Genomic DNA, 10,691 nt, shown 5'->3' with positions numbered 1-10,691 from the left:
GGAATTCTCCAGGCAAGAATACAGGAGTGGGTTTTCATTTCCTCCTCCAGGTGATCTTCCCAAACCAGGGATCAACCCAGATCTCCCACATTACAGGCAGATTCTTTACTTTCTGAGCCACTAGGGAAGCCCACTTTCTATTCATGGTTATTAAAAATTTGAAAATAGGATATATTTTGTTTAAAGTAGTAGAAAGAGTAATTTCTATGCAGCACTGGAAGTTTGCAAACAGATATAAGTAGATACTTCAATTTAAAAAGTGTAAACAGTTTTTGTAAAGTGTAAACCAGCCAATCCTTCACCCTAATGAAATAAGATTCATTCCCATAGATACCAAAATCCATACTTCAATGAACAGATATAGAAAATGAAAATGATATATTTTTCTCAGAAATATAAAATGTAAATTAAAATTTTCTTTATCATTTTAACATTTCCCCTGACTCAAAGGTGATACTAAGTGAATCTATTTGAATTTGTGTTTCTATGTAGACTGCACTTGGAGTCACATAGTTGATAATCATTGTCTCACTAACTAGGGTAGGCACTGTGAACACAACTGAATGAGAGAACATACTAAAGTGAAGAATAAAACTGAATAACCACCTATATAAAAAAATTATAACTTAAGTACTCCATTTTTAAGAAGGGCAGTTAAGACAGTGATTAACATAGGGACGATGTACACAGAGGTGAAAACAGTGGTATCAGCTTTCCTCTATCACAAAACTTTATGTCTTTCCCCAGCTATTAAGTCCAGTGTTTTTCCATATGAATAATGTAACTTGTGACTATTCTTTCAGTAATACAAAATAAAAATTACTTGGAATAATGTCTGTCACTTGAGAAGAAATTATTCTTTAGAAATTTGTGTTCAGTTCAGTTCAGTCGCTCAGTCGTGTCTGACTCTTTGCGACCCCATGAATCGCAGCACGCCAGGCCTCCCTGTCCATCACCAACTGCCGGAGTTCACTCAGACTCACGTCCATCAAGTCAGTGATGTCATCCAACCATCTCATCCTCTGTTGTCCCCTTCTCCTCCTGACCCCAATCCCTCCCAGCATCAGACTCTTTTCTAATGAGTCAACACTTCACATGAGGTGGCCAAAGTACTGGAGTTTCAGCATTAGCATCATTCCTTCAAAAGAACACCCAGGGCTGATCTCCGTCAGAATGGACTGGTTAGATCTCCTTGCAGTCCAAGGGACTCTCAAGAATCTTCTCTAACACCACAGTTCAAAAGCATCAATTCTTCGGCACTCAGCTTTCTTCACAGTCCAACTCTCACATCCGTACATGACCACTGGGAAAAAAATAGCCTTGACTAGATGGACCTTTGTTGGCAAAGTAATGGCTCTGCTTTTCAATATGCTATCTAGTTTGGTCATAACTTCTCTTCCAAGGAGTAAGTGCCTTTAATTTCATGGCTGCAGTCACCATCTGCAGTGATTTTGGAGCCCAAGAAAATAATGTCTGACACTGTTTCCCCATCTATTTCCCATGACGTGATGGGACCGGATGCCATGATCTTCGTCTTCTGAATGTTGAGCTTTAAGCCAACTTTTTCACTCTCCACTTTCACTTTCATCAAGAGGCTTTTTAGTTCCTCTTCACTTTCTGCCATAAGGGTGGTGTCATCTGCATATCTGAGGTTATTGAAATTTCTCCCGGCAATCTTGATTCCAGCTTGTGCTTCTTCCAGCCCAGCGTTTCTCATGATGTACTCTGCATAGAAGTTAAATAAGCAGGGTGACAGTATACAGCCTTGACGTACTCCTTTTCCTATTTGGAACCAGTCTGTTGTTCCATGTCCAATTATAACTGTTGCTTCCTGACCTGCATATAGGTTTCTCAAGAGCCCCTAAAATAAATGGGAATTTTAAATATTGTGCATCAAGTCTGAGAAAAAAAAATGAGAAATTAGGAAATGACAAAGGGGAAATCTGCCTATAAATCAGACAGAGAAGGAGACAATAATGTGATTTACTTCTACAGTATATTATATCTATATAATATGTCGATATAGTACCCAAATTCTATCCCTTATCATTTCCTGAGGTTTCCCAGATGGCACAGTGGTGAAAAAAAAAATCTGCCTGCTAGTGCAGGAGACACAAGAGACACAGGTTTCATCCCTGTGTCCAAAAGATCCCCAGGAGAAGGAAATGGCAACCCACTTCAGTATTCTTGCCTGGAAATTTCCTTGGAAAGAGGAGCCTGGTGGGCTACAGTCCTTGAGGTCACAAAGAGTTGGACATGACTGAGAACTGAGCATAATAATGGCACACATGCACACACACACAAATATCATTTCATGCATGTGTAAATATGTCTCCTTTTTAATATGACAATTTTGTGTTTTGTAATTTAAGACACTTTAAAATTTGGTTAAAGAAACAGTGATAGAGAAAAATGGCCATAAGAGGCAAAAAAAGTATCTAGTGAGCTCAAGTAGACCCTGAGAGACCTAAAAAGGAAAAAGATTAATCAATTCTGGCAGCAGTCCAACTGCTAAATCCCCATAATGCCCAGAATTACAATTAAAGTGAAAAAAGTCAATGCATTCAAAAGAGAAAGGAATGGTATCTCAGATTTAATGAGCTAAGGGAATAAGCCCCCAATTTGCAACAGTAAATACCATATACAATAGTAGGATATTTTTAAAAGATAAAATGGTAAACATCTTTGTAAATTTTTTTAAATCATTAACAATTATTAATTTATTTTTTATTGAAGTATAGTTGAATTACACTACCATGTTTGTTTTATACAGTAATTCATACACACACACACACACGTGTGTGTGTGTGTGTGTGTGTGTGTGTGTGTATATATATTTGTTTTCCTTCAAATTCTCTTCCCTTATAGGTTATTACAGAACCCAGAGATGCGGGTTTGATCCCTGGGTTGAGAAGATCCCCTGGAGAAGAAAATGGCAACCCACTCCAGTATTCTTGCCTGGAGAGGAGTTTGGGGGACTAAAGTCCAAAGGGTCGTAGAGAGTCAAACAAGACTGAAGTGACAGCACAGCACACAATAGTGATTTTGAGTATCTTTTCATATGCCTTTTAGACATCTGTGTCTTTGGAGAAATATGTTTAGATCTTCTGCTCATTTTTAATTGGGATTTTTCTTTGTGTATACATTGAGCTGCATGAGATGTTTGATATATTCAGGAGATTAACTCTTATTGGTTACATCTCTAGGAAAAGTTTTTTGTTTGCTTTGTTTATGGTTTCCTTCACTGTGCAAAAGCATTTAAGCTTAATTAAGTACCATTTTTTTTTAAATTTTTATTTTCATTTCTATTACTCTAGGATAGAGATCCAGAAAGATACTGCTGTGATTAAGTGAAAGTCCTGCCTATGTTTTCTTCTAAGAGCTTATAGTATCTGGTCTTATATTTAGGTTTTTAATCCACTTTGAGTTTATTTTCTGTATGCTGTTAGAGAGAATGTTCTAATTTCATTCTTGTTCATGAAGCTGTTCAGTTTTCCCAGCACCACTTATTGAAGAGACTATGCTTATGGTTTAGTTTTTCTTCCTTTGTCATAGATTGGTTGATCTTAGGTAAATGGGCTTAATTCTGAGAGCTTTCTATTCTGCTGCATTGATCAACACTTGTATTTTTGTGCCAATACCATGCTGTTTTGGTACTTTAGGTTTTCAGTATAGTCTGAAGTCAGTAAGTCTGATTCCTACAATTCCATTTTTCTTTCGAAAGATTCCTTTATTTGGGGGGTTTTATTTAATTAATTAATTATTTATTTCTGTGCATGTGTTTATAAGAATCTGTCTGCTGATGCAGGAGACTTGAGTTTGATCCATGGGTTGAGAAGATCCCCTGGAGAAGGAAATGGCAGCCAACTCCAGTGTTCTTGCCTGGGAAATTCCATAGAAAGAGGAGCCTGGTGGGCTACAGTCCATGGGGTCACAAAGAGTTGGAGACATGACAGCCATTAAATAACAACATATATGGATATAGCAACAGTGACTTTAAATTAAGAATATTCATATTTGAAAAGCTCGTTTACTTTCTGTAAATGGGTAACTTAGTTATAAACATGGAGTAAGATGAGTATAAATATGTTCGAGGGAAAAGGGCACAAAAGTCACATGCAGATTCATGGATGAGCCTTAGAAACACAATGTAGAGACTCACAGCTGAATATAGATTCATCAGGTGCCAGGCAGGGCTCAGTACCACTCCCCACCTGACTGCCCCATTCAATAATAAAGGCATTATGATAAATCATTTTATTTTAGATTGGCTTGTTATGCTGCAATAACTGAGGAAATTGTTGATTGTATAATCAGAACAAACAGAATTGAGGTCAGTGAAAATACTCTGCTTCTCTTTGTTTTTGTTGTTTTTCAGTCACTAAGTCATGTCTAACTCTTTGTTATCCTATGAACTGCAGCATGCCCAGCTTCCCTATCCTTCACTATCCCCCTGAGTTTGCTCAGACTCATGTCCATTGAGGATTGACCTTTTCCAGTCCTGTGGCCATTGCTTTGTCTTCCAGATTTGCTGACATATTGAATGCAACACCTTGATGGCATCATCCTTTAAGAGGTCAATCCTTATTCCAATTCTCAAGATGGGTAATACTAAATAATACACTAACCATCAAACAACTTCACTCATCTCCCATGCTAGTAAGGTCATGCTTAAAATCTTGCATGCTAGGCTTCAGCATTATGTGAACCAAGAACTTCCAGATGGCCAAGCTAGGTTTAGAAAAGGAAGAAGAACTAGAGATCAAATTCTCAACATTCACTGGATCATAGAGAAAGATAGGGAATTCCAAAAAAAACACCCACCTATGTTTCATTGATTATGCCTTTGACCATGTGGATTGTAATAAAGTGTGGAAACCTCTCAAGGGGATACCTTGAGAATTGGCCGAGAATACCAGGCCATCCTACCTGTCTCCTGAAAAACCTGTATGTGGGTCAAGAAGCAATAGTTAGAACCCTGAATAGAACAACTGTTTGGTTCAAGATTGAAAAAGGAGTACAACAGAGCTGTCTGCTGTCACCTTGTTTGTTTAACCTATACACTGAGTACATCATGAGAAAAGTTGGGCTGGATGAGTTACAAACTGAAATCAAGATAGGTGGGAGAAACATCAACAATCTCAGATATGTGGATGATACTACTCTAATGGCAGAAAGTGAAGAGGAACTAAAGAGCCTCTTGATGAGGGTGAAAGAGCTGGCTTAAAACTAAATATTAAAAAAAAAAAAAAAAAAACTAAGATCATGGCATCTGGCCCTATTACTTCATGGCAAATAGGGGTGTGGGGGAGTGGAAGTCGTGACAGATTTCCTCTTTTTAGGTTCTAAAATCACTGTGGACGGTGACTGAAGCCATGAAATCAGAAGACATTTGCTTCTTGGCAAGAAAACTATGGCAAATCTAGACAGTGTGCTGAAAGCAGAGACATTAATTACTCTGCCAACAAATGTCCATTGATAGTCAAGGCTATGTTCTTCCCAGTGGTCATGTACAGTTGTAAGAGTTAGACTGTAAAGAAGGTGGAGTGCTGAAGAATTGATGCCTTCAAACTGTGGTGCTGGAGAAGACTCCTAAGAGACCCTTGGACAACAAGGATATCAGATCAGTCAATCTTAAGGGAAATCAACCATGAATACTCATTGGAAGGACTGATGCTGAAGTTGAAACTGCAGTATTTTGTTCATCTGATGTGAACAGCCGACTCACTGGAAAAGTCCCTGATGCTGGGAAAGATTGAGGGAAGATGGAAAAGAGGATGTCAGAGGATGAGATGGCTAGATGGCATCACCAATGCAATGGACATGAACTTGGGCAAACTTTGAGAGATGATGAAGGACAGAGAGGCCTCGCGTGCTGCAGTGCATGGGATCACAAAGAGTCAGACGCTATTGGGTGACTGAAAAAGAGTAACAATGTGTGCATTGAATCAGTGATGCAATCCAACCATCACATCCTCTGTTGCCCCCTTCTCTTTTTGCCCTCAACCTTTCCAAGCATCAGATACTTTTCCAATAAGTTGGCTCTTCACATCAGATGGCCAAAATATTGGAGCTTCAGCACCAGTCCTTCCAATGAATATTCAGGGTTTATTTCCTTCAGGATTGACTGGTTTGACCTCCTTGCTGTCCAAGGGACTCTCAAGAGTCTTCTTCAGACCCACAGTTCAAAAGCATCAGTTCTTCAGTGCTCAGCCTTCTTTATGGTCCAAATTTCACATCCATAAATAACTACTGGAAAAACCACAGCTATGACAATATTGATCTTAATTTTGGCATTTATTCTTATATTTGAAGATAACCCTTCTGATTGTAACATTATTTATCTTTTCGTCAGGTAACAGTATTAAAGGATGACTGCACAGATATCCTTTCCAGCTACCCAGGAGAGCTTGGCAGGACTTATATGTTGGTCCAGAAATATTGCTGCACCAAGGTTAGCATGCTAGTGCTGACCTCGAATCCCATGAACAGGTAGATTCAAGTTGTCTTATAAGTAATTTATGATAATGAAGTTGAATAAATGCCTTTGTATTGAATATATAGGGGATATATGAGTTATAGTTTATCTGCTTCTCCCTTAGTGTTTATGATGAAATTTAGAAAATTTTGAGTTATTTTATTTAGAGCAATGGGAAGAGTCATATTTGTAGGAATCATTGGAAGTTTTCAAAAGGAAACAATGAAATAATTCAATGAAAATATTAAAATATGTCATCCACTATGTGTGCATGCTAATTGCTTCCAGTCGTGTTTGATTCTTTGGGACCCCATGGACTCTAGCCCACCAGGCTCCCCTCTCCATGGAATTCTCCAGGCAAGAAAGTAGCCATTTCCTTCTTCAGGGGATTTTCCTGACCCAGGGATCAAACCTGGGTCTCCTGTATTGCAGGCAGTTTCTTACCTCCTGAATCACCAGCAAAGCCCAGGATGCTATGGTATGGGGAAAAAAAAACAAAAAACAAAAAAAAACAACCTTTTGGTCAAAGCAGTGTATATAGACACACAACTTGACCTTTGAAAAAAAGAAGGTTGGGTTCCAACCTACTGCATAGGCAAAAATCCTCCTATAAAGTCATCTTTCTGTATCACTGATTCAACCAAATTTAAAAAAAAAAATAATACAAACTATCTTGGTTCTTAAATGTATTTTTTTAAATGAATAATGCAACTTATCACTTCAGGGAAAGAGGAGAAATTACTTAGGATGGCATATTTAATTTGAGAAGTAATTATTCTTAATAAACTTATGATACCCCATGAAAAAATGGAATTTCCAGACATTTTTGATTCAAAGGTAGGAAAATTAAAGACCTATATACAGAAAATTATAAAACACTGGTGAAAGAAATCAAAGAGGACACTAATAGATTGAGAAATATACCGTGATCATGGATTGGAAGAATCAATATAGTGAAAATGAGTATACTACCCAAAGCAATCTATAGATTCAATGCAATCCCTATCAAGCTACCAACGGTATTCTTCACAGAGCTAGAACAAATAATTTCACAATTTGTGTATAAATACAAAATACCTAGAATAGCCAAAGCAATCTTGAGAAAGAAGAATGAAACTGGAGGAATCAACCTGCCTGACTTCAGGCTCTACTACAAAGCCACAGTCATCAAGACAGTATGGTACTGGCACAAAGACAAAAATATAGATCAATGGAACAAAATAGAAAGCCCAGAGATAAGTCCACGCACCTATGGACACCTTATCTTTGAAAAAGGAGGCAATAATATACAATGGATTAAAGACAAACTCTTTAACAAGTGGTGCTGGGAAAACTGGTCAACCACTTGTAAAAGAGTGAAACTAGAACACTTTCTAACACCACACACAAAAATAAACTCAAAATGGATTAAAGATCTAAACATAAGACCAGAAACTATAAAACTCCTAGAGGAGAACATAGGCAAAACACTCTCTGCCATACATCACAGCAGGATCCTCTATGACCCACCTCCCAGAATATTGGAAATAAAAGCAAAAATAAACAAATGGGACCTAATTAAACTTTAAAGCTTCTGCACAACAAAGGAAACTATTAGCAAGGTGAAAAGACAGCCTTCAGAATGGGAGAAAATACTAGCAAATGAAGCAACTGACAAACAACTAATCTCAAAAATATACAAGCAACTCCTGCAGGTCAATTCCAGAAAAATAAACGACCCAATCAAAAAATGGGCCAAGAACTAAATAGACATTTCTCCAAAGAAGACATACAGATGGCTAACAAACACATGAAAGATGCTCAACATCACTCATTATCAGAGAAATGCAAATCAAAACCACTATGAGGTACCATTTCACACCAGTCAGAATGGCTGTGATCCAAAAGTCTACAAGCAATAAATGCTGGAGAGGATGTGGAGAAAAGGGAACCCTCTTACACTGTTGGTGGGAATGCAAACTAGTACAGCCACTATGGAGAACAGTGTGGAGATTCCTTAAAAAAACTGGAAATAGAACTGCCTTATGACCCAGCATTCCCACTGCTGGGCATACACACCAAGGAAATCAGAATCGAAAGAGACACGTGTACCCCAGTTTTCATTGCTACACTGTTTATAAAATAGCCAGGACATGGAAGCAACCTAGATGTCCATCAGCAGATGAATGGATAAGAAAGCAGTGGTACATACACACAATGGAGTATTACTCAGCCATTAAAAAGAATGCATTTGAATCAGTTCTAATGAGGTGGATGAAACTGGAGCCTCTTTTACAGAGTGAAGTAAGCCAGAAAAAAAAAACACCAATATAGTATACTAACACATATATATGGAATTTAGAAAGATGGTAATGATAATCCTGTATGCAAGACAGCAAAAGAGACACAGATGTATACAACAGTCTTTTGGACTCTGTGGGAGAGAGAGAGGGTGGGATGATTTGAGGGAATGACATGGAAACATGTATAATATCATATAAGAAACGATCCACCAGTCTAGGTTCAATACAGTTTCCTTGGGGCTGGTGCACTGGGATGACCTGAAGGGATGGTACAAGGAAGGAGGTGGGAGGGGTTTTAGGATGGGGAACACGTGTACGCTCGTGGCAGATTCATGTTGATGTGTGGCAGAACCAATACAATATTGTAAAGTAATTAGCCTCCAATTAAAATAAATCTAAAAATCCTTGGGTGATACTTTGGAAATAGCAGAATGAATAAATCCCACCCACAGAGAGGGCAGCAATGGCTTTCTTGCCATGTTTATGGCAAACATTCAATGAGCCTGCTAGAAATAAATGACAAAGTTCATCACACACAGAAAAAAAAATAAAAATAAATAAATAGAAACTGCCTATGTATATAACTGAGACTAAAGTTTAATAAAGAGAGCTACTAAAAGTACACAGTGAGAGTGAAACTGACTCAGTCATGCCCAACTCTTTGCAACCCCATCGACTATAGCTCACCAGGCTCCTCTGTACATGGGATTCTCCAGGCAAGAATACTGGAGTGGGTTGCCATGCCCTTCTCCAGAGGATCTTCTTGACTCAAGGCTTGAACCAGGGCCTCTTGCTTTGCAGGCAGACTGTACCATCTCAGCTACTTGGGGAGCCCTAAAATTACACAAAGAAACTGAATTTAAAAATAGAAATCAGATAAAGGAGTAAATTTCATTCCACAGTGATCAAGAACCACAATTTCAGGTTCTGAGGCTTTGAGTTATGCAATCAAGGGCACTTCATCAGCCTTAGTATAATTGGCCATCTTATACTGGCATGAAATGGAACCTCTTCAGAGCCCTCTTTATGTCTTTATTTCTCAGACTGTAGATGAAGGGGTTCACCATAGGTGTGACCACAGTGTACATCACCGAGGCTATTGCACTTGAGTGTGAAAGATGCATAGCAGCAGACCTAAGGTACACTTCTAAGGTAGTGCAGTAAAATAAAGAGACCACTGAGAGGTGGGACACACAGGTAGAAAATGCTTTATACTTCCCCTGGGCTGATGAGATTTTACATATACATGAAACTATTTTAGAAAAAGAGTAAAGGATACCAGCAAAAGGACCACCACCTAGCAGGGCAGCTGCAACATACATCACAATGTTATTAAGAAAGTTGTCAGGACGGGAAAGTTGTACCAACTGATTGAGTTCATAGAAAAAGTGGGGAATTTGCACAACTGGACAAAAGGGCAGTCACAACACCATTAAGCTATGTAGCAAGGAATACATGGCAACCACTACCTAGGATGTCAGAACCAGGAATCCACAGAGATGAGGGCTCATGATGACCATGTATGCAAAGGGTGGCAAATGGCCACAAAGTGGTCATAGGCCATCACAGTTAGGAGGACATAATCTAGTTCTCCAAAGAGAATGTAAAAATACATCTACGTGAAGCAGCCTTCATAGATAATAACTTTGCTCCGTGTTTGAATATTTACCAGCATCTTTAGGATGGTGGTGGAGGTGAAACAGATGTCTGCAAAGGACAGGTTAGAGAGGAAGAAGTATGTGGGGGTGTGGATGTGGGTGTCCGAGCTGATGGCCAGGATAATGAGCAGGTTTCCAAATGCAGTGATCAGGTACATGGATGGAGAAAAAAAGTCCAAATGTGAGCAGCTGTAGTGTTGGTTCCTCTGAAAGTCCCAGAAGAAGGAATTCTGAAATTTGTGTATTATTCACTGGTTCCATGTGGTGGAGGTG

At 38.6% G+C, this 10,691-nt stretch overlaps 1 pseudogene; it reads right to left on the bottom strand.

Moving 5' to 3' along the window:
- Positions 1 to 9,746: 9,746 nt before the first annotated feature.
- On the bottom strand, positions 9,747 to 10,375 carry LOC113896438 (annotated as a pseudogene).
- Between the last annotated feature and the right edge of the window lie 316 nt (positions 10,376 to 10,691).

This window comes from Bos indicus x Bos taurus, chromosome 7 (assembly GCF_003369695.1).
Source record: "Bos indicus x Bos taurus breed Angus x Brahman F1 hybrid chromosome 7, Bos_hybrid_MaternalHap_v2.0, whole genome shotgun sequence".
Lineage (NCBI taxonomy): Eukaryota > Metazoa > Chordata > Mammalia > Artiodactyla > Bovidae > Bos > Bos indicus x Bos taurus.
The sequence above is the reverse complement of the archived record's forward strand: the minus strand, read 5'-3'. Positions and strand labels throughout refer to the sequence as shown.